Genomic DNA, 27,975 nt, shown 5'->3' with positions numbered 1-27,975 from the left:
CATTTGTGACACTTGATTCCCCCCACAGGTGACAAAATATGGCAAGTAACGAAGCAGCTGCTGACCTGCAAGGTGGTCACTGCCCAAGGTCACTGGCTGGTTCCTTTCCTGGGAGGCTTTATTTTAGTCCTCAGGCCTCAGCAAGCTGCCCTTTCCCACCTGAGGACAGTGAAGACACGACGCCTGCTCCTCTGTTCATTTCAAAAAAGTAGGCAAGGCCTTTCAAATGCAACAATTCCACTGGCTTTCAACATTTTATTGATAAATCCAAAAAAAAAAAAGATAAAATAAAAAGGATCAGGGAACTAAACTGGATTTATTTTTTTCTCCCTTTTATAGAAACAGACCAATCCACGCAAACCTTTCTACTGTACGGGGAAAGAAAAACCCACGTTTTTTTTCTGGATCTGGGAAAGATTCTGGAAAAGATTCAGGCTGCCCAATTCAAAATAGGGGAGTGTGGAACACATGTGGAGATGAGAAATTCTGTCTTTGGAATAAGAAGTTCCTGCTGACACGACCACACAAGGGCTCTTGGGAAATGTCACACAACAGCAATTTTAATGTCATGATGACTTCAAAAATAGCATACTCACAAGCTTCATGTGAAAAGCCTGGTCGAAGAAACTAAAAAATATAAGGGCAACAGCTAAAATTTTCTATACTGGACTGTTAGACCTTTTCCAGTTTCTTCAAATCTTTCAGAAAACAAGAAAGGACAAATAACTTTGCTAATATAAACTGAAATTTTCTTTAGCCTGAAAAACAGGATAAGCCTTCAGCACCTACTGAAGTAGAAAACTGACATTATTTTCCCAAAGGTATCACACTATAATTGTATGGTTTATGCTTTTCTTCTCTAGTATTTTATTTTAAAAATAAAGAAAAGTTGAAAGTTCTTTTTTTTTTTTTACAGTGAACAACCATATTCCCACCACCTAGCTTTTTTGAATATCTAGCCTTTTATCCAGCTCTCTATCCATCAGTTCTTTTTTTTTAATGTATTACACAGTAAATACATTGCAAAGTTCAATACACTTTACCTCTAAACTCTTACACTGCTGGCATTTTAAATCTTTTCTAGTTAAAGTTGTGACTTAGCAAGAGGAAAGAGGGAGAAGAAAGTAAGTGAAAGCTCATCACACACCTAGTTCCCTCTTATGGAGAGGACATCCCTATGTGGTAGAGGGGTGTCCTTCTGGCAAGGAGAGTAAAGGGTTAGAAACTTCTTCCTTCTCTTTGGTTTTGCTCTCATCTCTCAATTATTCCACAAATCAAGAAAGGGAGGAGAACATTTGAGGCTGGGCCATGCCCACCCCTTGGGGATGCCTCTAACAGTAAAGATTAAGTGAAGATAATAAAAAGTGGATGGCAGACCAGTACTGACCAGTCACTGTCTGAACAAAAGACTTCAGATTCTCTTAAGGGCTGCCCAGTCTAGCTTAACAGGTAAGGGAGCCACTGTGCAGAAGTGTGCCCAGGAATGAATGGTGTGTTCACGCCAGAGCATGCCCAGAGTATGGCTACAGGGGGCAAGATCCATACAGCGGTGGCATTGGTGAGGGCCCCTGTGGTAGAAGTTCTTCCAACATTCTCTTCATACAATGTGACTTTAACACTCTCCCACTGGGAGGTGGGCATTTATGTCTCCTTCCCTTGAAGCTGGATAGGCTTGTGACTCACCAGTAACCAAATAATATGATGGAAATGATACAGCATGATTGTTAAGGCTATGTCATAAAGAAGATTTGCGTCTCACTTGACAGGAGGAATAATCACACTGGAGCCCACATAAGCAGTCCAGCTGCCCTGAAGCCACCATGCTGTGAGGAAGCCCACAGTTTCCCATGAACAGAGACATCATGGAGAATCCTGAGACTATATGGAGAGAGAGAGCCCAGCCAGCTTCCAGCTGCTCCAGCCTCTTGTTCTGTCAGCTTCAGATGCCATTTGAATGCAACTACCTGAGGGACCCCAAGCCGGAACAGAACAACGAAGCCCTTCTGGAACCCCTGACCACAGAAAATGTGAGAGGTGAAAAGGTGGCTGCTTTTGTTTCAAGCCACTACATTTTGGAGTGATTCCTTACACCACAATAAATAACTAAAACAGACCCCAGCATCTGAACTGGGTCATGATGATACCTCACTTCATACACTGCACAATCCAAGTCTTCAGACCTGGTATCAAACTAGCCACTACCTACGTTTCTTATTGTGTAGTTAGTACTTCAGCCTCATCAGTTTACATGCAAGTACCCAAACTCTTCCAGAACCTTCTCCCACAACACACATTATATACATATACATACATACATATATATATATATATATAAATTTTTCCATTGTCTAAGATGTCCTCTTTTACTTTTCAAAATTTTTCTACATTCTACCTTCATTCAAGACTCAGTTTCTTCCAAAAAGTGACCCTATAATTCTGCACTCCTCAAGGTTATCAGTGATATCTTAGCTGCCAAACCCAACCATTTTAATCATAATTCATGCCTATAGGGCATTAAGTCCCAAATGGAAGCAGCAATGGCTCATCAAGGACAGATCAACTCACTTTCTTTGGACAACAATGTTGCCTCACTTCTTTATTGAATGGGGTTACCAAGCTGGGAGATTCAAAAGTGCTGACAAAAAGTCTTATCTAAAGGAAGTAAGACTCTTACTAGAGTTTTTCTATAACATTCTGAAGTTGCACTGTCCAATACAGTGTCATTGGCCAAAGGTGGTTTTGAGCACCTGAAATAAGGCTAGTCTGAACTGAGATCTGTTGTAAATATAAAATATACACAGATGAAAATTCTTAAAAAAAGGTAAAATATAATTAATAATGTTGAATATTGAAATGATAAGAATTAGGATATGCTGGGCTAAAATATATATTGTTAAAATTAATTTCAAGTGTGATCTTGGACTTCCCAGCCTCCAGTTCAGCCTGTTATCACAATCTCTTTTTGTTTTCTTTTTAAATGAGGCTATAGGAAAATTTAAAATTATTCATGCTGCTCACATGCTTTTTCTATTGGACCAAACTTTTGTGCTATACTGAGTTGAAGGTGCCCAAGGAAACACCATATATTTCCATAAAAGTTTTAGGAAAATACTTTTAAGGTAAAGGTGAAATGTTTGGATATAAAATTTAAAAGGATGGTTAAAAGAGGTGAGAATGAAAAATAACAGAGTTAATATTTATGCTTGGAAATGTTTCTAGCAAGAATAAATGCCAACCATACAGCCACACAGTATCCTTGCCTCTTTTTCAGGGCACTGAAATCATTACCCATGATGAAATTCATATAAGGAAAGCTTTGAAATTTCAGATTTTATTTTTTAACTCTAATATATATAGCAATTCTACTAACTGAAAATTACCTAGGTGTCTCACTCACTGAAAATTACATAGGTGCAATCACTTTAGGACTTAGATATTTGAAGCAGTAACTTATGACCTATTCAAGGGAAGAAAATGAATTTATACAGCTTCCAAAAGTATGTAAACTTGCACCAGGAAAAGGCCTAAGGGATGAAAAATGTGCCTGCATGAGTGAGAGAACATGTGTCTAGGTAGAGAAGACACTCCAGTGTCTTGTTCAGATATCACTGGGTACCTTTTAACTGTCCTGTGTGCCCACCTCCCAGCTTTTGTGTGTTTTGCTTCTAAAGATGGCACTAGCAAATTTCTTAAGAGGAACAGCCTTCAACTTCTAGAGCTGCTTCACCTGCAGATGCAGAGTCAAGTGCTCCCCAGTTTACAGCCCCTCTCCCACCAGCCCACAGCCAATGGCTGAGGCAGGGATGGGAAAGCCAAGCTCCTTACCTTGAGCAGAAGGAACAGATTCTCAGGAACAGTTACACTCCAGAGCTCCCCCAGGGGTCAGGCTGAGGCAGGGACATTGCCCAAACCACCCCTCTGCTTGGCTCCTTCTTTCTCCCTTACCTTCCCCAACTCCCTAGTTCTCTTGGGAGCACTGCCTTAATAAAACACTTGTGCAAAGATCCCACCTCAGATCTGCTTAGGGAAGCCCAAGCCAAGAATTTTGTGATGTATGAATGGACCCTAAGAAAATGTGAAGCCAGATTCTTATTGTTTTTGTGTGTGTGTGCGTGGCTTTATTTATTTATTTTTATTTTTTAACATCTTTATTGGAGTATAATTGCTTTACAATGGTGTGTTAGTTTCTGCTTTATAACAAAGTGAATCAGTTATATATATACATATGTCCCCATATCTGTTCCCTCTTGCGTCTCCCTCCCTCCCACCCTCCCTTTCCCACCCCTCTAGGTGGTCACAAAGCACTGAGCTGATCTCCCTGTGCTATGCGGCTTATTGTTGTTTTTGTACCTCAGATAAGAGTTTCTATAACACTTACGTATTTAAAATAACTGCACAGTTTAAGAAGCAAGAAGTATCTTTGTTCCTAAAGAGCATTGCAGCAGCCCTAGAACAGAGGTCTTAGCCCTAGAAAAAAGATGCTAATAACTGGCACAGCATATATATCTCCAGGTGGGAAAGAAGTTAAGGGTAGCATGTAAGGCTCCAAAATAGAAGTAAAAATAAAGAGAAGTCAGCTTAAAGTTTGGTGAGCTTCATAACTGACACTAATGTTATCAATTCTGTACATAATCAATATTTAATAAAAACAATTTCAATTCATTCAGAAATCAAGAAAGCACCCCAACATTAGGTAAATTTCCCACCAAAAAGAGTCTACCTTCCAAACTGAAATAAAACAAGGCAGTAGGTATCAAGGGTTGTTTTCTTTCTTTTCATGAAACTTGAAGACAGCCTTTAGTTTAACTAAGCTAATAAATTCCTCTTTACGAAGAGTCATTCTGAAGCTAGAAATTTAAGAGTGAAGATAATTCATCTCATTTTGTTTTCTATAAATATTTCCTATTTTAAAACTGATAAAAAGCTAAGTTGAATGTAATATAAATAAGAGAAATCTAAAATACACTTTTTGCCATTAAGGGATTAAAATATATTCTGAATGCTTACTGTGGATGTAATAGTCCTAAAAAAAAAAAAAAAAAAAAAACACTTAGAACTAATGTACAGCCCACTGTTGGAATCATGGGAAAATAAAGCAGTCTTTCAAGATGAAACCAGAAAGGTTCAGATGCCAGGGTCTAGATAGTCCCCATTTTAAATAAAGGAAGACATTATAAAGGAACCCAATTTCACTTCAATAAAAACAAACAAACAAAAAAAACTCATCATAAAAGGTATCCAACAATTGAATGTTGCTAGAGTGGGACATTTTTAGTTTTAGGAGAGGATAGCACGAAATACACAAGAATTGTCTCTTTGGGAAAGGCAAGCCTAACACAAAGATAACAATCAAACAAACTGGTGACATGTGGGACACCAGGTCCAATCAAGTCCTAACAGGTGTGGGGATGGAAGAGTAGCCCACATACTATGTTAGCTGTCCCCAGACCCAATGCCATCTAAAGTCTTTGTAAAATCAAATGCATGACATTTATACCACTTAATATAGAGGAAATCATTCTTGGAACTTACAATATAGAACAGATAACTTCTAAGCTCTGTTCTTTTTTTTTTCTTTTGGACTCTTAAATCAAGTGTTTATTTTCACTAAGTACCTAATTCTTCATAGGGACAATGTATAATCCAGCTGAGAAGCAATGACTTATTTTTTAAGGATAATACAATTATTGTACAGAGAAAGTGGATAGTCCAGAAAAACATTTTTTTAAAAAAGAGTAAAAAGCAGACATTGTGTCTACACTGATTTAAAGTCCCTACTGAATTATTCAGCACCCCTTACTCCGATTTGCCTGCTAAGACATGGTTTATGAGTCATCCGTGAGGAACAGTAAAATATACTGCACTCGACTAAAAATAAGTAGGAACATTTAATAATAAATCTACTTTCTTGATAGTCTTGGGTCATCATTAAATACTGATCACTTGGAGAAGTGTTGGGCTGTGTGAATCTTCCCTCCCCTCACAGAAAGGCCAGAAGAAAATCAGCCACGGGCCCTGCCAGAAGATGATGGAATATCCGACATGACATGAAACACGGAGAAGAAAATAATATTGATTTTAAATGCCTGGAACCTGGAGTTCACTTATCGAGATGAACAGCAAAGTTTCTCGTTATCTTTTCCTTGTGATCACTATAAAATGACTTCTTGTCCCTTGAAGTAAGAACGGACACATAGTCCAAAGTTTTTACTTATAACGCTAAGTAGAAAATAGCAATTTGACAAAGGGGTCAGAAAAGAACATTTGCTAGGATTCTGGCTCTTGAATAAAGCATAGGCAAGTTATTGTTTATAAATAAAAAGAACTGTACATATATATTTTCGATTTCCATTTTAGTGTTTCTTTAAAGATTTGTAAAATGGAACTTTAGAGGAACATTGGAAGGATTTAATTACATCATCCTTATAGGTAATAGCCATAAAATGGAGGGTGGACTACAGCTGACAATGATTTTTCCCATCTGTGAGAATCTTCTTAAAGAAAATGTGCATAAGATTAAAAATAAGTCGCATACATTTCTCCTCAGAAAGAATTACAGAAAACAGCAACTTAATATCTGATGCTTACTAAATGCAGGCAATACTCCCACAGACGGCAAACAGAAAATCCAGCAGAAAATGAAGTACCCAAGGTTGGTGGAATGAATAAACATGAATCTAGAAAATGCCAGGAGTTGAACACTCCACCACATCAAGGAAAACATCTGTGAATCAGTTTTGAGAGGCATTTCAGATGGGACATCAGTGTGAATGAAGGAATTCATTTTACAGACCGAAAGTTCTAGAACCCCCCATCTAGCAACTTACCCACTGTGTGCAGAGTACTTACCAGATGGCTGGGGACTGATTGAAGGTGACGTCCACTTAGTCAAATCACAGCGCTGTCCTCTGTGGAGGAAGGACACAGATCAGAGAAAAATCAATGTGAAGGAAATTTAGAATTCTCATGGAAAGAAACAGCCCTTTGCACTTCAAAATCAAAACCTATAATATTCTTTAAATCACATGAGAAAGGGACATTAATAAATTAGTGATATTAGTTTCTAAATGGATGACAAAAACAGACAATCATCAAATCAGAAATCTTAGTGCTACACCCAGCCTATAGGGTTTATACACTCTCTCTACTAAGCTGCTGATCTACAATTCAAGCTCTTAACCTATCAAAATAATTAAGCAGCAGTTGAACAACAACGATATCCATAATGTTCTAGAAGTAGATATAATGATCTTTCCCTGACTGATAGTGAAACTGATAGTAATTTTAAGAAATCTTTCAAAGAAGAGCAGTGTTGAATAGGAAAGGTTTACAATGAAAATGTATCTATGTACAAATAGTCACTATTTTTGATGTGTGTTTTTGTATTGCCTTCATTAGCAAGTTGTTATGTAGTTTTGGACTTGACATTGAATTTAGATTTCAAGATCTTTCCAAGATTGTGTGTTGTGTGGGGAAGTGGCATAGTTCCAGGTGGTGTCAGAAGTACATAGAAGCAAGAGGAAGCCCATCTGCATTTGGAAAGAAGTTAGAGGCAGAAAAATTGGTCAATTGAAATATGGGAAAATGATGTCTGTAAAATCTGAACTGGGATTTTCCCAAGGTCATCACTTATTTATGGAGATGTCTACAGTAAAGTCCCCGGTAGAAAGGTACATAAACAAATGAAAAATATGTCATTACAAAAAAAAAAAATCAGACTTGGGTCTATATAGACAGACATGGAAAAAAATTCTCAGGTCACAGTATTACTTTTTAAAAACTCAAGAAATGTAGTAATATGTGTACTATGACCCCAGTGTGTTAAAACAAACCTCACTAATCTAGGTGTAAAAACACAGACATGAATATTGTTATATGCAGAGAACATATTTGAAGGGATAACAAGAAACTCAACTGGGCTGCCTCTGGAGAACTGGTACTGTAGGGACGTAAAAAGGGCCTTTGCATTTTAACCTAACATTGAACAATTATGCAATATTTTATCACAAAATATATTACTTTTACAATTAAAATTGAAAAAACAAGAATCCAATTCATCTAAACTTCCTATGGAAATAAACATTCCATTTTAAGTATATAGAAATAGAGAATATACAGCATCATCTACACATACTTCACTGATTTATTTATTTATTTTATTATTATTATTATTTTGGCCACGCTGTGAGACTTGTGGGATCTTAGTTCCCCAACCAGAAATCAAATCCAGGCTCCTCGCGGTGGAAGCACGGAGTCCTAACCACAGGACTGTCAGGGAATTCCCATTACTTCACTGTTTAGTAAATATTTACTATGACCCAGCTCTAAGCATGGATTGCATCATCATATTTAATCGGCATAAAAACTCTAAAATGTTTGTACTGTGATTATTCCCATTTTATAGAAGAGAAAACTGAGAAGTTTGGTGTCTATTCAATAATTACACAAAGCTGGAATTCAAACCCAGGCACCCTGACCAATGTTTAGGTTCCATGGTACTACCCCCTCCATGGCATTTATCATAGTTTCAGTATTGCATTTATACTTGTAGTGATGTATTAATATGAGACTGTAAATTCCATGCAGACAGGGATCCTGTGTGTATTAGTACCATGATGTATATCCCCAGCACCGAGATAGTGCCTCCCCACAGCTTCATTGAAAAGGTGAATAATTAAGTGTCCCGCCTAAAGCTGGGAAGTTAAAAATGTTTTATGTCTCTTGGGACTGTAAAACAAGACGAGTTCCCAAAAAGGTCACTGATTAATAACCCTGCTATACCATGCTCCTCGTTTTGAGAAACCACTTGCTACCCATGTCCTTCTGTACCCAGAGATTTAAATACTGGACAGAGTTTCTCTTTCCTTCTATAATTCCCTAAGTGACTATCCAGCATAAAACTGATGCATTGTTCCATAAGCCTTTCTGCTTCATGGCTAGGATACTGCAACATTTGGGAAAGCCAATGTTGAAATACTTAACTACATGGGACTTCCCTGGTGGTGCAGTGGATGAGAATCCACCTGCCAACACAGGGGACACAGGTTCAATCCCTGGTCCGGGAAGATCTCACATGCTGTGGAGCAACTAAGCCCGTGTGCCACAACTACTGAGTCTGCTCTCTAGAGCCTGCGAACCACAACTACTGAGCATGTGTTCCACAACTACTGAAGCCCTTGTGCCGAGAGCCTGTGCTCTGCAAGAAGAGAAGCCACCGCAGTGAGAAGTCCGCGCACTGCAATGAAGAGTAGCCTCCGCTCGCCCCAACTAGAGACAGCCCACATGCAGCAACAAAGACCCAACACAGCCAAAAAAATAAAAATTAAATTAAATCTTAAAAAAAAATGTTTAAAAAAAAGGAAATACTTAACTACAAAGAGGTGAAGCAGTATAAACAGTTTGTCATGAATTATTTAGCTACTGGCATATAGGGAGCAAACTACTATAACTGACTTAGCGTTGTAGTCATATGTGAATCAAGGCCTCAACCTACCAACTTTTTCATCCTAGTATTATTACTCTAGGTGTTGAAGGGTGTAAATGGGTCTTTGGTAAAGGAGAGACGGAATGGATGAGTGAGTGTGTGTGTCTGTGTGTCTGTGAGTAGGCCTCTATGAATCTCTGTGTGTTTATGTGTCTCTGTGTGTGCACTGGTCTTTCAAAAGAGGAAAGATAGTTTTCTATAATGTAGACAGAAACCTAATAAATAGTTACACAAAGTCCCCAAATCTCAGATCCTATTAGTGCTGGTGTAAACAACAGCTGTTTTTCATTCAACAAGGGTGCCAAGACTATTAAAAGGGGAAAGATAAATCCACACACAGAGGAATGAAGGTGGACTCCTATCTCACATCATACCCAAAAAATAGCTCAAAATGGATCATAGATGTAAATATAAGAGCTAAAACTATAAAACTCTTAGGAGTAAATATAGGAACAAATCTTTGTGACCATGGGTTAGGTGATGGTTTCATAGATATAACACCAAAAGCACAAACAAGAAAAGAAAAAACAGATAAGTTGGACTTCACCAAATTAAAAACTTCTGCGCTTCAAAGGTCATCTTCAAGAAAGTCAAAAGACAACCCAAGAAATAGAAGATTTTTGCAAATCACGTATCTGATAAGAGACTTATATCCAGAATATGTTAAGAAGAACTACTATAGCTTAACAATAAAAAGACAAATAACTCAATTTAAAAATGGGTAAATAATCTGAAGAGACATTTCCCCCCAGAAGATATACAAATACATAAAGAGATGTTCAACCATAAGAGAAAATTAAGTCAAAACCACAATGAGATACTACTTCACACCCACTAGAATAACTATAATCAGAAGACAGGTTAGAAAAAGCGTTAATGAGAATTTGGAGGAATCAGAACCCTCCTACATTGCTTGTGGGAATATAAAATGCTTCAGCTGCATTGGAAAACATCTTGGCAATTCCTCAACTGGTTAAACATAGAATTACCATATGGCTCAGTAATTCTGTTCCTAGTTATGTACCGAAGAGAAATGAAAATACATGTCCACAAACAAAAAAATTTCATGTACTTTTTTCGTGGCAGCTTTATTTATAATAGCCAGAAGGTGGAAATAATCCCAATGTCCATCAACTGATGAATGGATTAAAAATGTGATATATCCATACAATAGACTGTTATTCAGCAATAAAAAGAATGCAACACAAATACATGTGACAACATGGATGAACCTTAAAAAATTATACTAAATGAAAGAAGCCACTCACAAAGGCCACAAATTATATGACTCCATGTATATGAAATGTCCAGAATAAGCAAATCCACAGAGATAGAGAGCAGATTAGTTGTTGTGCAGGACTGGAGGGGCAGAGAAGGTGGGGAGTGGACGCTCAGGGGTGTGGGATTTCTCTTTGGGGTGATGAAAATGTTCTGAGATTAGACTGTAGAAACGGTTGCACAACTTTGTGAATATACTAAAAACCACTAAATCATACATTGTGAGTGGGTGAATTTTATGTTTTGTAAATGATATTTCATTAAAGCAGTTAAAAAAAAGGTATCTTTCAGTAAGTTTGCCAGTGAATATTAGTTGGCTTCTTTGAAAAATGACAAAATACTTACACTCTCCAAGAAAACAGTAAGTAGTAAACATTACATTTTTATGAGACAAACTATTGTAATTCTCCATGGGATTTCTTGTGATGGAAAATACATACAATTATATTTTACCTTTGCCAAAGAAGAGTGTATGCCTGCAAAGTACCACAAATGACAGATGCCACAGTGCTTGAGATATAGTCTTATTTCAAAGAAATGAGGAACTTTAGCCAAGTGTGAAGTTTTTGTTTCTTAGTGGAGGGAAAAAAAAAAAAACTACAAATATCTCAGGCTTACATTACGAGGCCTAATTTTGTGAATCTATATACTGAACACAAAGGACTAGCATTCAATGCTCTTCCCAAGATATTCAATATTGAAATTTTGTTTTCAAGTGAAGAATAACTGGGCAAGACTGAATCAAAACAGAGATCATTTCACTGTGATCTGCTGCTGAACATGGAAAAATATCGTTTTGCAAACAAACAGAATGTTAGAAAACAGTTATGTCAGTGAGCTTGTGCAGTGTAACCAACCACCTCAAACCTGTGTGGCTTAAATCAGTAAATATTTATTTTGGTTCACACAATGATCTCAAGTTGGTGAGAATGGCAAGAGTGTAGATCCCACTGCACAAGCACTTCTCAAGCCTCTGCTGTGTCACATGTGCTAACGTAGCATTGGGCAAAGTAAGCCACGTGGTCAGGCCCAGATTCAAAGGATGGAGAGAGAGCCCCACTTCTTTTTTTTTTTTTTTTTTTTATATACACAGAACATTTTTATTACAGGATAAGGATATAGCACAGCAATAGCAGAAGGGTATGCAGTGAAAGGGGTCTGGGAATCTCAGGCATAGGCTGACACACAGGACACATGCTCTCTGCAGGTCCTGAACCACCACCAGCATACATGCAAAGCATTTAGGTACCAGGATGCTTTGCACCCTTTAAGGGCATGGATGCAGGGAGGGAAAGACTTGGCGGCCATCTTTACAATCTACCATAGTATTGTTTCCAAATGGAACACACTCTCACTGATGGCCCACAGATATTTTACAGTTTATTACAGTACAGTTTTTATTCATGGTACAGTTTACATGTAAAATATATGTATTTTACCATGGTACATGGAGCGAGAATGTGCAGTGCATATACATTACTGTAACTTCTATGTATGGAAAATGATATCAGGTCTCTATTGAAATTAATCGTATCACTATAAATATACTAATTGCTATTTACTATAGTAACGTTATCATGTTACCTGTTATTTATCAGTTATCTTTTCTTTTTAAGTGAATAGATTTAAGTGGAAAAGATGAGTAATAAGTTCAGGTGAAAGACAGATTTCGCCAAATCCACAGAAGTGGCTCAGGAATAACCCAAGTTTAGAAACCCATGGGGTAGGACAATGCTTCTGAAACTTAATATACATACACATCGCCAAAGTTATCGGCAGATTCTGGATGAGACCAGAGATTCCGCAGCTCTAACAAGCTCCCGGGAGGTGCTGATGTTGCTGGTTCTACAGCACACCCTGAGCAGCAAGCACATAGAAGGACAGAAGCCTGGCTCTCAGAGAAAGCCAAGAACAGCCATTTACCAGCCGTATGGTCTTCAAGCAGCTGACTTCACCTCTCTGAGATCATTCCTCATCTGTAAGATGTAGGTACTCTTAACACCCATCTCAGAATCTCTCTCTCTCTCTCTCTCTCTCTCTCTCTCTCTCTCTCTCTCTCTCTATATATATATATATATATATATATATATATATATATATATATCACCTTGCTGTACCCTGAAATTAACACTATATTGTAAGTCAACTATAGGTATATTAAAAAAAAAGCAATAGGATCTTTGAAACTCATTTTGCCAAAGCAATCACATTTGATACTTTCACATAGAGTATGCACACGCTGACATCTCCTCAGAGCCAATCCATAAGCATATATTGAGAACCCCCTGTGGCCTGACACTGTCCTTGGCTCTGCGGACATGACACTGACCAAGCAAGAGAAACCACTGTCCAAGTTGAGCTCACACCCCAAACCCCAAACTGCTCACATAACTCTCTCCTCTGAGTTGCACAGAAAGACAGGCTGCCGAGGGCCTGATGTGGCCACATACATGTTTACACTTCCCTGTGGTGATCTTTGAACATTTGAGCTGATTGTTAACACTTACATAATGGGAGATTTCATATAAATCATCGGAACCCCGGCGTCTCTTGGAAATCTGGAAGACTGGGCAGCAGGGACCCAGAGAGCCGCCTGTACGCCAGCCACAGCTGAGAGGTGGCTGTCGCTCCTGAGAAGGTCTGGGTCTGCCAGGTCCCCACAGCGCCCCCTCCTGATCACTTCCACTAGATGGCCCCTCACCCATGTTCTCTGGCTCCTTCCTGCACTGGGTTATCGACACCCCCACCCCCAGATGAAACCACAGTCAGCAATGCTGACGAGCAAGGAAAGACAGGGAGTCCACCTTTCTAGTCTTTGCATTTTCCATTTACCATCGTGCAATAAATGTCTAGCAAGGGAGCAATTTCATCATTCCTTTGCCCTTCCCTAAAGTCTAAAACTGCCAGTTTGAGAAACCATTCTAAGCTCTGCCCAGAAAAGTTATAGCTCCTGAATCTGTCATTTACTGTGGCTAACCTGATCTAAAATGGTTAACTGGGGGCTCTTTATAGGAGTTTATTATGAGTCATTTTATGAGTGGTTTTTTTTTTTTTTTTTTTTTTTTGTGGTACGCGGGCCTCTCGCTGTTGTGGCCTCTCCCGCTGCGAAGCACAGGCTCCGGACGTGCAGGTTCAATGGCCATGGCTCACGGGCCCAGCCGCTCTGTGGCATGTGGGATCTTCCTGTACTGGGGCACGAACCCATGTCCCCTGCATCAGCAGGTGGACTATCAACCACTGCGCCACCAGGGAAGCCCCATGAGTGTTATTTTTTTTTCCCTCTAAATAGTGGCGATGGCTTTGCAATTACCCAGCTACCTTCTTTTGTCTGGTTTCCCTTGTGAATTGGACACAAATTTAGGAGCTCTTGGTACTGTAGGTCAGAAGTCTGGGTCCAGCTGCTGGGCTCTCTGCTGAACATCTTACAAGGCTAAAATCAAGGTCTCTTTAGGCTTCCTTCCTTTCTGGAGCCTGAGGAATGATCCACTTCTAAGTTCAGGCAGGGTGTTGGCCAGTTTCACTTCCTTACAGTCATAGGACTGGGGGCCGTTCCCAGCTGGCTGTCAGCAGGGGGCCAAGCCAAGCACCCAGATGCTATCTACACTCCTTGCCTCACAGCCCCACCTCTTCCAGGCCAGCAGTGGACAATCTCCCCCGCATGGAATCCCTCTCTCTCCTTGAATCTTTCTTTAGTCCCTACTAGAGACTCAGCTGACTAGGACAGGCCCACCAAAGAAAAGCTCATTCTGCAAGTCAGCTGCACCATCTAACATAAACTCATCACAGGAGTGACATCCATCAAGGTCACAGTTGCCAGGGTAGGAGTCCTGGGGCCATACAAGAATTCTGCCTGCTATACCTAGTACCTAATTACTGCATGCATTTGTTGTCTGTATGCATTTTTTTTTCCTCAGGTTGGGAGCTGACATCATGTCACAAGGGAGGCTAATTGGCCAACAGACAGGATGCATGGAAGTTAAACCCAGTGAGTAGCCTTGTAACAGTTCTCCCATTCATCACTAGAGTAGCTAATGCTCTAACCCTAAGAATGCATGTACTCTGCCAACTTCCAGATGTATATGAGATGTTTCTCTTCTTGAACTTAAACTGAACTTATGAAATTAGATGTGTAGAAAATTGATATTCTGAAGGAGAAGGAGGGGGAGAAGAAGGAAAAGAAGAAGAAAACAGATACATAACTAGTACCTAGAAGGACCAAAAAAGAATTTTTAAGTATCCAAATACCATCATGCGCTAAATTTTTTTTAATTAAATTGTTATATTTTCTACATGGTCTCAACCAATTTAACAGCTTTTCACTCAACAGACTTGGCTATTTGGAAATTACATAGAGGCAATGTATACATAACCACACTAACAGTTGAAGGAAAATGACAAAAATAATTAAAAGCATGCTTAATATAGTCACTAGCTCATGGCATAATAACCAATTAATGAGAAATTACTAAGTCCAGGTACTGCTCTCAGTGTTTCATGTATATTAACTCATTAAATCTCACCAAACTCCATGTAGCAGAAACTTTCTACAGATGAGGAGACTGAGTCATAGGGTAGTTATATTACTGATCCAGAGCCACATGGTGAGCAAGTAAAGGCATGTGAATTCAAACCGTGGACCCTTCCTCTTAAAATCGTAGCTGTCTGTGCACTCATCTGTGTTTCCATGTTGTGAAATAGGGGTGCTTCCTGCACCTATTATACAGCACAAGGTGGTGGCCAAGCACCTATACACTGTACTCAAATAGATCTGGTTCACATCCAAGGCCGAGGGGTGAGAGTTGGGGCTGCAGCCTTGCCAAAGAGTGTGACTCTATAATTTGCATAAAGACACCCCATGTGCCAGCAGCAGCCTTGTCCAAGCAAGCCTATGAAGTCTTCTTAAAAAAGAAAATAACCCAGGCATTCCTTAACCCCCTCTATCCTTATTTGGAAGAGGAGAGATGAAAACTGTGATTGATTCCTTCTTTCTCTTTTTTTCATTCCTTCCAAACCCTTTTCCATTGTCCTATATTTGAAATTGAGAGATTATGAAAAGATGGCAACAAAGCAAAAGCTAACACTAGAAGCAAAGAATAGAAACCACTGGCTCCCTTTCCTACTATAGAGAAGAAAGTGAGCCTTTCTTTAGGTAATGAGAAAGGAAAAACCTGTAGTTCAGTACCCTCCAACCTTTTCCATCAGTTCCACCCAGCCAAAGCAGGGGCATCATGGCACCGGGTGCCATCAGCAGCACAGACCCCAAGAAACACAGGCTTAGCAGTTGTAATAATAGGTCACTGGAGGCGGAGAAGGAGGTGGAGGTGGAAGCGGAGTCGGGGTGGGGGACACATCCTGATATCTGTATTAAAGGAACCCTTGATTTCTGAGGGGGAGGGGAGTGGGGGAGAGATGGATTAAGAGTTTGGGGTTAGCAGATGCAAACTATTATATATAGGATAGATAAACAACAAGGTCCTACTGTATAGCACAGGGAACTATATTCAATATCTGTGATAAACCATAATGGAAAAAACATGAAAAATTTTATATATATATATATATATATATATATATATATATATATATATATATATATACACACACAATTGAATCACTTTTCTGTACACCAGAAACTAACATAACATTGTAAACCAACTATACTTCAATTTAAAAAAATAAATAGAAAAGGAACACTTGCTTTCAATGATGCATTTCCACAACTAGGTTGGACAAGCCCACGTGTCAGGTGGCATTTACTCAGTGATTACTCCTGGTACCGGCAAGGTGCTGACCAAGGATTGTTACCACCCAGGGTCCTCTCTGTGAGGAGGTGAGTGATTAGAACTATTCTTTAAACAGTCCTCTTTATGTTCTCCTATGTTTCCGTCTTGGCTCCATTGCCTTGGTGGGCACAGAGCAGAAATTACAGAAGTATACATGTATTTTGTCAGAGAAACCTCTCTTTAATCTGATGCTTTCTGGAGTTGCTTATTTGGGGGAGGTCTTAGTTTTTCCCAAGTTTTATTTGGTAGAATTTCTCAAGCCACATAATTTGACTTAAAATTGCTATGCACTGCAGCCAGAACAGTCAAATAGGTTTGAGATCAGACATAATTCTCAAGGTCCTTGGCTGCCTGTGGTCGGCAGCGATCCCTCTGAACATTCAAACAGGGTCTTAGTTTCTGAATCTTGGATGTGTGCCAACCCAGGTAATTATTCTCTGCCTACCTTATTTCCCCAGGCAATTTTAATTGAAAATGGTATTATCCTTTACCTCAGCTCTAATCTGCTCTGAAGTGTTCTTGTGTCCTCCTTCTTCCTTCCATCATAAGCTAACTGAGCTGGTTTCTTTTTGAAGCTTAAGTTAAAAAAAAAGAAATGTTTCTGAGTCTCCCAAGGGGGAAAATATCAGATAAATATGAGCCATTTAATTAGTCTCAAACCAGTACACTGAATACCACTGGCAGCAGCTGCAAGAAACCCCACCTTGATGCCTAACCTTATGAAAAGTTTCTTTTGTGGATAGAAATACAAAGGTTTTCTTACTAAAAACTGACCAAAAAAGAAAAAAAGGGTGGGAGGAGGGAGTGGGAGAGACAAAGCAATGACTTTACTCTCCTGAAATGATTTTAAAAGGTACTGTTGCCTTGATTCAGAGTTGGCAGAACAAAATGCACCATTTAACACAGGATGCCTGAAATTCAATGAAAATGCAACAGAAATGTGCTTTTTGGTTACTTCCAACAAGCATGCACTTAAACCAGTAAGGTCCAATAGAAATATGATGAAAACCGCAATTGTGAGTTACATATGTAATTTTAGTTTCCAGGAGCACGATTAAAAAGGTAAAAAGAAACAGAATACTACTCAGCAATAAAAAGGGAAATAACTCTTTTTTTTTTTTTTTTTTTTTTTTTTTGCCGTACGCGGGCCTCTCACTGTTGGGGCCTCTCCCGTTGCAGAGCACAGGCTCAGGACGTGCAGGCTCAGCGGCCATGGCTCACAGGCCCAGCCGCTCCACGACATGTGGGATCTTTCCGGACCGCGGCACGAACCTGTGTCCCCTGCATCGGCAGGCGGACTCTCAACCACTGCGCCACCAGGGAAGCCCGGAAAGAACTCTTGATAACATAATTTGGATAGATCTCAAGGGAACTTTGTTGAGCAAAAAAAGCTAATCTCAAAAGGTTACAAACTATATAGTTGCATTTGTATGGCATTCTTGAAATGACACAAGTACACAAATGGATAACAGATTACTGATTTCCAGTAGTTAGGGGGGAGAGGAGGTAGGCTATGGCTACAGTATCTGGCAAACATGATCCTTGCGATAGAATTCTTATGTATTTTGACAGTGGTGGTGGTCATATGAATCTACACAGGTGAATAAATTGCACAGAACTAAACACACACACAGAGAGACACACAGACACCAGTACATGCAAATTTGGTAAAATCTGAATAAGGTCAGTGGGCTGTATCCATATAAATTTTGTGGTTGTGATGCTATACCTAGGCTGTGTAAGACGGTAACAACTGCATGTGGATCTATGATAGTCTGAGAATTAAAAGTTTAAAAATGTGAATTTAATATTAATAAGAGTTAACCCAGTATTTGCAGAATTTTCTTATATAATTGAGGTACATGTAATTGATAGAAAAATTACTGAGATAGTTTAAAATTCCTCTTTTTTTTTTCTTTTTTTCTTCTTGCATTCTAAGTCTTTGGAATCCAGTGTGTAGTTTACACTTAGAGAACATTTCAACTCCCACGTGTGGCTCTGACTCCAGGTACTGGGTAGCAAAAATGCTTCAAACTGAGCCTAATATCCATTTCCCAACCCCCTCCAGTGACACAAACTAACATTGAAACACCTTTGCTTTCTGGAAATCTCTCCTAGGGCAGGTTTATATTGAAAACCTTAGAGCTTAGACAGTCACAGGAAAATATGATCGGCTGGGAGAGAAAATTTCATCACTGGTACCAATCTGAATTTGTTTTGGACCACAGATCCAAGATACAAATGAATAACTAATCCTTATTAAGGAGACTTCTAGTATCTTCTAAGAAATAATTCCTAAGAAGAATTTCAAAAGCTATAACACATAGACTGGGCTCAAGGATTAAGATTTTAAACTAGTTTTGAATCTTTGTAACTTTTCCTATTGGGTTTTTTCTCTCTCTCTTTGCTTTCCTACTTCCCCGTGGTGATTAGAAGTGTGATGATTTAAATAAGAAAGCCTTGTGGGTTTGTGCTTCAGAGCCATGAAACTCAGAGATTCAATTTTCCTCTTCTTGCAGTCATGGAGGGGAAAGAAACAGGTGATAAGTGTGTGATGGCAACTTTGAAAAATACGTAAAATTAGGCCAAATCTCTTGGGACTCTGAAAAGTGAAACAGAGAGCAGACTTGGTTCTCAGACCAGGTGTGATAAGAAGCCCAGGGCTCAATCTCAAAAGACCAGTGCAGTCTCCATCCTCTAGAAAAAGTGGAAACGAGATGAGGAAATACTATTCCCAAATGGAGCCTTGAGGTATAAAAAGAGTGGGTTTTGGAATGAGAGAGACCTATCTTTGAGAATACAAGTCAATTAACCTCTCTTGGCCCTAGCTTCCTTGTTTGTAAAGCAGCAAAATTATCTACCTGCCTCATTGTTGTGAAGTTAAACGGAATAATATATGAAAAGTGCTTATCACATTCCCCAATCCAAGGTGGGTGATCAATTACTGTCCTCTCCCTCCTCCTCTATTTCTGCACTCAAGTAACGAGGCACACAGAGAAAATGATGTGTGCAAATTAAGCTAAGAATAGTAACAGCAGAAACTCGAGTTGTTGCTCTAGGGTAATGCCAGAGAGAAAAATTTTTCATTTTAATCTGTTGTGCTTCACTTCTAATCTGCTGGTAGGAAGCTGGTTTCAGGATCAATCTAGATTTATAGCACTCTTGAGACAGCTAAGTACGAGAGAAGCAGGTACCCCTAAGGCAGAGGACACAAAAGAGTCTAGAAAAATGGAAACAGGGCTGGCTTGACCAGAGAATCATGACCTCAAAAACCTTTATGTAGTCACATCTTTTATAAACATAAAATGCATCCTCCAGTCAGCAAATGAAAATAGAAAAAATAATAAATAAAGAGTATGGCACAGCCTACAAGAACCACTCAATGCCTTAAGTTCTCTTGTTATGAATTAGGTAAATTTGAGACTGGTATTTATGTTTGTCTGATTGTCTTTTTGGTCACAGACACTGGTCAACCACTTGTTCTATGAGAAATTACATCACCAGCTGGCCCACTGGAGCCCAATACACTGGGATATGGCAACAAGTTGGGTTTTTATTGATGGAATTGAACTCTACAAACTCTTCAAGACACAGAACATGGCTGCTGAGGCCAAGGCCCTGACACAGGTACAATATTGAATAGATGGTCTCCAAATGCACAATCTAGAATAATCTGTATGGACAACAGCCTGCTCTGATTCTGTTTCCTGTTCATCTGCACTTGATTTTAGGAACAAACTAAAGCAGCTGATTTATCTACTACTCTAACAAGTTCTCCGTCTTTGTCAGCACCACCACCGGCACCAAACTAGGCTAACCAGCTGGCAGGATCCCTCTGAAACAGCTTCTGGGAGAATGTGGGATGGTTTTTTGCTATTGTTACTTCTGACCCCAGAATCAAAGTCTACGAGTACTACCTGAAGCAAGACTAAGTCTTGCAAGGAAACCCCAGCAACTGAAGTAAAATGAAATGATGAACTAAGACACAGATGTGCTCACTCTCCTAGGACATTCAGGCTTCATCAGTGGCTGGACTCAGAGGCAGAGCTGGTTTTATCAATCAAGAGGATTAATTCCCTGTTTTTTATTTGCATATAGTAAAATTCACTCTTTCTGGTATGCAGTTCTATGACTTTTGAGAAATGCATACAATTGCATTACCAACACACAAATCAAGACATAAGACAGTTCCATTACCCCCAAATCTCTCTCACGCTGTCCCTTGGCAGTTAGCCCCTCCTCTCAATCCCACCCAACCTCTGGGTGTTAAGGAATCACACACCACATAGCCTTTTGAGTCTGACTCTGACTTCCTCCACTTAGCACGATGCAGTTTTTGATCCATCGATGCTGATGTGTTCATCAGCAGTTTGTTCCTTTTTACTGCTGAGTAGTATTTCAATGTATGGGTATACCACAGTTTGTTTTTTCATTCCCCAGCTGGAAGGACATCTGGGTTGTTTCCAGTTTCTGATGATTATAAATAAAGCTACTACCAATATTAGTGTACAGATTTTAGTGTGAAAATAAGTTTTCATTTCACTTAGTTAAGTACCCAGGAGTGGGATTACTGGGTCACATGTAAGTGTATGTTTAACACTATACGAAACTGTCAACCTGTCTTCCAAAGTGGCTGTTCCATTTTATATTTTCACCAACAATGAATGTATGAGAATCACAACTGCTCTGCAACCTCACTCACTTAGTACTACCCATTTTTTTCTCCTTATTTTAGCTATTTTAATGGGTGTGGAGATACTGTGATTTTAAAGTAATGAATCTTCAAGAGCAATCACATTTCAGAGTTCCATATATCTTACCTTTAAGTCAGTAACATATTATTATCTTCCTTTTGGAGATGAGGCAACAAGCTCAGACAATTAAGTAAATTCACACATTTACAACATGCAACAATTTACAATTGTTGCATGTTGTAAATTACAATTACAACAATTTACAACAATTTAACCAGAAGAAGATATTCTGGTTAAATAAGAAATGTTCCGGGGCTTCCCTGGTAGCACAGTGGTTAAGAATCCACCTGCCAATGCAGGGGACATGGGTTCCCCTGGTCCAGGAAGATCCCACATGCCGTGGAGCAACTAAGCCCATGCGCCACAACTACTGAAACAGTTCTCTAGAGCCCACGAGCCACAACTACTGAGCCCACGAGCCACAACTACTGAGCCCACATGCCACAACTACTGAAGCCCGTGCACCTAGAGCCCGTGCTCCACAACAGGAGAAGCCACCACAATGAGAAGCCTGCACACCACAACGAAGAGTATCTCCTGCTCACTGCAACTACAGAAGGACCACACGCAGCAACAAAGACCCAAATGCAGCCAAAATAAAAACAAAAACAAACAAAAATTGTTCCTTCTACAAGTTTGCAAGTATGTATTTAATACCTACAAATAATAATAATACATCAATAATAATAATCATAACAGAGTCCCACTTAACAATAGGAAATAACTCTCTGATGCATCATAACTTTTATTAGTTTAAAAATTCATAAATCATTGATAATTCAATCATATATATGTATATATAGCTGTATACATACTACACACACAGACACATTTTACTACAAAAGAAAGTTTGTCAAGCATATTGACAGTTTAAATTTGATCACAAAAGGGGTAGTATTTACTATTTTAGAAAAAAGAAACTCAACATTATACCGGCAATATTACATATTTGCATAATGATCTGGTTACAAATGTTAGCTATTCCAAGAAATATCTCCATTTTTCAAAAATGTATTGACTCTTTGTTCTGTTACTGTTTGTACTTTAAGAAAACTAAAGATATGGTTTTGAAATTTTAACATGTCTCATTTTTTACCACTTTGTTGTAATATTTACATGTCTTCTGCTAAGGATCATTTTATGCATTCCTTATCTATTCCCATAAATAGAACAGGAAATTAAATGTGTTCCATGAAAAATAGTTGTTTCACTCATTCAAAAAATATTTATTGGATTCCTATTGGGGGGAGGGGAAGAGAAGGATGATGCTTTTATTGTAGATAAGGGCACCCAGTGGGGTCTCATTAATGAAGTGACATATGAGCAAAGACTTAAGAGAAGTGAGAGAGTAAGCCTTGTGAAGATCTGGAGGGAAAGGATTCCAGGAGGAGGGACTAGCAGGTGGAAAGGCCCTAAGGGGAGTGCATGTTCTACAAGGCTGAAAAGATCAGTGTGGCTGAAGCACAGCAAGGTGGGCTGGGGGACACTAAAAGGAGGTGAAATCAGCAAAAGGAAGCTAGATCATTCAAAGACGTGGAACAAACCTGATTCTCAGTTAAATGAGAAGCCAATGGAGCACTTTTAAGCAGCAGAGTTACATAGTCTGACCTAAGTTTTAAAGGAGACTTCGCTATTTGGAGAACTGACTGTAGCAAGGCAAGAGTGAAACAGAGAAACCAATTAGCAGGCTTGGTCAATGCTGGTTAACAGTTGACACTGGGGAAAGTGGTCAATTCTGTACATATTTTGAATGTAGAGGCTGATGGATTGCGTGTGTAGGGTAAGAAAAGGAAATGACTTCGAAGTTGAAAACTAGCATCGAAAATGTTAAAGAAACAAAGTCATTTAGTCTGTAAAACAATGAATAGTTTCATTTCGACAAGGATTTTTAAGAACCTGAAACACAGTAACTGTATTGACTACCGGGCATCCAACTTTTGAGAGTCAGGAGTGAAGACAGGAAACTGAGACTCCATTTCCAATAAGTAGCTTTTGGAACACTTGCTGCCATCTGTCACTAAGGGAGAGTCATTGAGAATTCTGAATAAAGATCAAAATCAGAATACCATTCTTTCTATTCTGCCCTTAATGACTTTTATGTAATATATTCCATATCAGCTATTGTAGCTGAGTTTGACAGGAATTATCCAGATGAATGGATGAAACAACAGACAAACAAAACGACTGAAATGTAAATAGATGATTAATGCAATGGAGAGCATGAACCAACATGCAGGAAGAGATAAGACTCAAAATAGTAAATTATAATTTCAAAAGTTTCATATACTGCATCAATTGTCTAGAATAATAAAAATCTGGAAGACCTGGGGTTTAGCATACAAATATTTTCATTCCTCTCAGAAAGTTAAGGATACTGTCAAGATGATAACCACTTGTTATAAAGATAACCTAATGTTTCAAGACTGAGAATAATACTTTTAAAGAAATTCAAGATAGTTTTGAAAGAACAGAGAGATTGAAATTATAAATAGCACTGCATAACTTTCCCCTAGATTTCAGTGTCTCTACCATCTAAGATTCAAGAGTGAGACAAGCAGTCAATGCCATGCTAGCTAACTTGTTTCTCAGGACACCCCCAGAGATAGGGGTCACTGAAAAAGCCAACTGTCCTTTAGGTTTGTTCTCATTACCTTATACAATGTTTCTACACCTTAAGTGTTTAATAAATGCTTACTGAATGAGTGAATGAATGAATGAAACTTTCTACCACCATTATCCAAGGAAACCCTTAGGATGGGGATTAATACATTGTCACAGTAGGAAGGTAAATACAGTTCCATTTTTATAATCCTTCTTTTCCCAAGGCAGACCCAGTGTACTTCCCTAGTTATGATTCTGGGGGTTTGTGAAGATGACTTGGTGTTATGATCCTGATCCTGAAAACTACAGCATGTAAAGAAACAAAGAGAAAAAGAGTAGAGCCTATTTTGACATTTCCTAAGAAAGCTAAAGCACTTCAACATTTAGTAATGCTAGTGACTAGAGTCCCACTGGTAATACATGTTCTTGTCCCCACACCACATAAGAGGACAGACCAACCTTACCAAGCACCTTGGAAATCTTAAAGTTCTCCCGTGGAATTAATTACAGGCTACATCATGCCCCTCTCAACTTGGAGGGTTCACCAGAGGTTGCATAAGGGTTAAAAAAGCTCTCTAGTGTTTCCATAGATGGCCTTCAAGAAGGAGAAATAAAATGTTAAATCAAAAGTCCGGGAACACAGTGATACACTAGTGAAAGAATTCATAAGCCATTCTTCAGTTCCAGTTTATAGACACGCCATCCCTCCAACTCCTCATGATTAGAGTGCAATGTTAATCATTCCCATCTCTGGAGCTGAGGTAATCCAAGGACAAATGAGTGACCAAAAATATCCCATTAATAGGACTACTCAGCCACATCACAATATTTCTTCTGAGTTGAAAACCATAACTCTATTTAATAGCACAAAGCCCTACATTTATTTGCATCTTACAAGTGATCATTCAGGGCACTGAAGCAGCTGGCTAAATCATCGTGCCCTTATTTAATTTACCATTCTCCTCTCACATTTGTTCTGCTGCAGAAATAGGACTTCAGCTCCCTCTCGATAACTCCCTGACAACTTCGAACCAGAAAGAATAAATTTACTTTCCTGATTTCTGACTCCATGAAGAAAGAGAACCAGTAACTGTGATACAATTTAATTGATGCAAACCTACATTCTTCTCTTCCTTCTCTTTTTACAGCAAGATAAATGTTGACCAAAAGTGCACTAAGTGGTTTTTCCTTTGTTTCAATACCCTTTTATTGTGTTTGTTTCAAGAGGAAGGGAATGTGTTTTAGAGACAAACACCCTCAGATAAAACATGGTCTTTTCGATAAGAGTTGTCGAATGCTGACTGAGAATAACATTAAGAAAAATCTGAATATAAATGATGTAAAAACTTTGAGACTATACGTGTACAGACCTAATATGCCTAGGAAGATGGTTCACTTGCACAATTAGGGTTACTTTTGCTGAGAAAGGACAACAGAGCTTCAGATCAGGAAGCTCCCCTAAGTCAGCACAAGGTTTGGTTTTGTTTCTGTTTTGGGACAGGGGAGCTTGATGATGTAAGCCTCTCCAGGAAAGTCCTATACAAGTTCCAGTGCAGGCTAGACCAGCACTGTCCAATAGAAATAAAATGCCAGCCACGTGTGTAATTTAAAATTCTCTAGTTGCCGCATTAGAAAAGTAAAAACAGGCCAAATTAATTTAAATAATATATTTTAACCCAATGTATCCAAAATATTGTCATTTTTAGATGTATTCCATATACAAAAATTATTAATGAGATATTTTCCATTCCTTTTTTTTTTCATACTAAGCCTTTGAAATTCAGAGAGTATTTTAATCTTGCAAGCACATCTCACCTTGGGCTGCCCACATGTCACGTGTTCAACAGCCCGGTGGGGCAAATGGCTCTAATACTGGAGAGCACAAGTCCAAGGCAGGTGCTAGAGAGAATCTGTGGGATGGATTAATGGGCAGTCAGTGAGCTGTGGGGTGGCAAAGTCTCTCTACTACAAGGTGGTTAGAAGCAAAAGAATTAGAGGGGCTTATAAAGTTCTTGGGCTGGAAGCACCTAAGATTTCTGTAAGTTCTTATAATAATCAGAACTTATCTCTCCTCTAATAATTACAGCCCCAGGTATTTCACCTATTACCTCAATATGTCAAGAGCTCTGTAAGCTAATTATTTTGTCACTTTTATAAAAAATACTAATTTACTGGTTGTCTTACTACTCTGAGCATCTTACTGTCTTGACATATTGTATTCTCTGCAACCCCCGTTCTTGGTTGCTCTACCCAGTTGATGAAACTCAAGTTTAGACTCCAGTCAGAACTCCAGCTCTCATCCTGACATCTAATCATAAGCTCTATCTCAAGATATTTTCTAAAATAACTCTTCCACTTACTGAAAACCTATGTACCAAATATTCTGCTAGACACTGAGCATTATCTCCAAACCACCAACTGGAGGCATTATTATCATCATTACAGGAGAGTAAACTGATGGTAGAAGAGGATCATGATCTGCACAAGGTCACAAGAGTAGTTCTGCCCAGCCCTCACCTCTATGACTTTCCAAAGCCCTTCTTCACCTTGGTTTAATAATAACAGCCAATGTTCTTTCATTCCTAAGTGGCCCACCTGAATGTAAGCATCTTTGCATAGGCTGAATTCTGAACACCAAGTCCTATTTTATTCCTATGGGAACAGAAACCAGCAAGAAAATGAGAACCATCTGTCACTACTCGAGCTTGCAAGAAGCAGAGGGAAGACTTTCTTCATCCAAAGTCCAAGATAAAGAAATTCACCGGGTACCACCCACATTATACAATCCTCCCACCCAGGTGTCCGTTTACATGCCCAACAGTCATCTGAATTGCAAATTAGAGGTCACCCCTGATAATAAAGCCCTTCTCTTCCATTCTTGGGGCATTCTGGTCCCCAAAGTCATTAGTGCAAACTTGTTTCAATTGCTTTTGATTCTGTCTGCACACAGATTTCTCTGTAGGGACTGCTACTATTCCAAGCTTTTGCTCCCCTTGCAAAGACTGTTGCTAAGGAGAAGAGAGTTCTCCTTTGTAATTACTGCCTGAAACGCTTCCAGAACTTCTACCAGTTCTTTCCTTAGCATCAAGGCCCCTCCCTTCCTGCTCAAAACTGTAACCTAGATTTTTGTACCCCTGAGCAAGGCTTCCATTTGCATTCATAAACGTTTGATGCCCTCTGCCCGGACTGCAAATCCAGTGACTTCAGGAGCCTCCAAGCCTTGAGGAACCCTCCCTGGATAAAGAGAAGAAGTTTAGATGTTTTCCAGCCAGAGTCAAAAAGTTAAGAACTCCCTCCTTCACCACAGTGCTCCATTTCATCTGATTCTGGGAAGGCAGCCACGCAAGTCGTCGTGTCAGTATGAAAATGGTTTTCTGCATCAGAAAAATGTTCAGGCTAACTTTACCTCCCCAAATCTCCTTTTTCCCCAAAGCAGTCAATCCCTCCCCGAGGTGTAGCTTTGACCCCCAGCCAAGCAAGGTGGATCCTAGAGCAAGTTGTCAAAAACCTGGCTCCCCAAAGGGTGCCCAGGGACCAGCAGCACCAGCACCATCTGGAAGCTTGCTAGAAATGCAGAATCTACATTTAACAAGATCGCAGGTGATTCACACCCACAGTAAAGTGTGAGAAGTCAGTCCAAGACACAGCTGAAAAGAATCTGACTGACAATTTCATTAAAAAATGGACAGTTGATGCAAACTGGAATTTTTCATTTAATTCTCATTATGCTAGGAATTGTTAGGTTTTGTTTTTAAGTCTGTTTTTCTAACCTAAATCTGAGCTGAAAATAAAATAGTTTCCAGAGAAAAAACAACTTTCTTAATATGATCTTAGAATCAGGCCATCTCTTTACTGACCGAAGTGAAAGTTGACACTCTGTGACGCTGTATGTGCAAAGACACACTGACCACTAAGAGATTTTTGCAAAGGAGCTTGAGGACAATGCACGAAATAACTGCCCAGCAAGCAAAGGTGGTCTCCTGATGAATGAGCCCCACAAATGTCCCTTCTATGATCACTGCCAATCCCACTGGGATGACTTATGAGGGAGACAGGTTTTTTAAATAACTGCATC

At 39.2% G+C, this 27,975-nt stretch overlaps 1 protein-coding gene across 1 annotated transcript in view; it reads right to left on the bottom strand.

Moving 5' to 3' along the window:
* The window catches only part of PLCB4 (phospholipase C beta 4), a 432,769-nt gene that overhangs the window by 269,863 nt on the left and 134,931 nt on the right, over positions 1 to 27,975 (bottom strand). The window contains exon 3 of the mRNA XM_082644421.1: positions 6,850 to 6,908. The gene's annotated coding sequence lies outside the window, so the exon portion shown is untranslated. The remainder of the gene's footprint in view (positions 1 to 6,849; positions 6,909 to 27,975) is intronic.

The sequence above is a fragment of the Mesoplodon mirus genome (genome assembly GCF_964341445.2).
Source record: "Mesoplodon mirus genome assembly, chromosome: 15".
NCBI classification, from domain to species: domain Eukaryota; kingdom Metazoa; phylum Chordata; class Mammalia; order Artiodactyla; family Ziphiidae; genus Mesoplodon; species Mesoplodon mirus.
The sequence above is the reverse complement of the archived record's forward strand: the minus strand, read 5'-3'. Positions and strand labels throughout refer to the sequence as shown.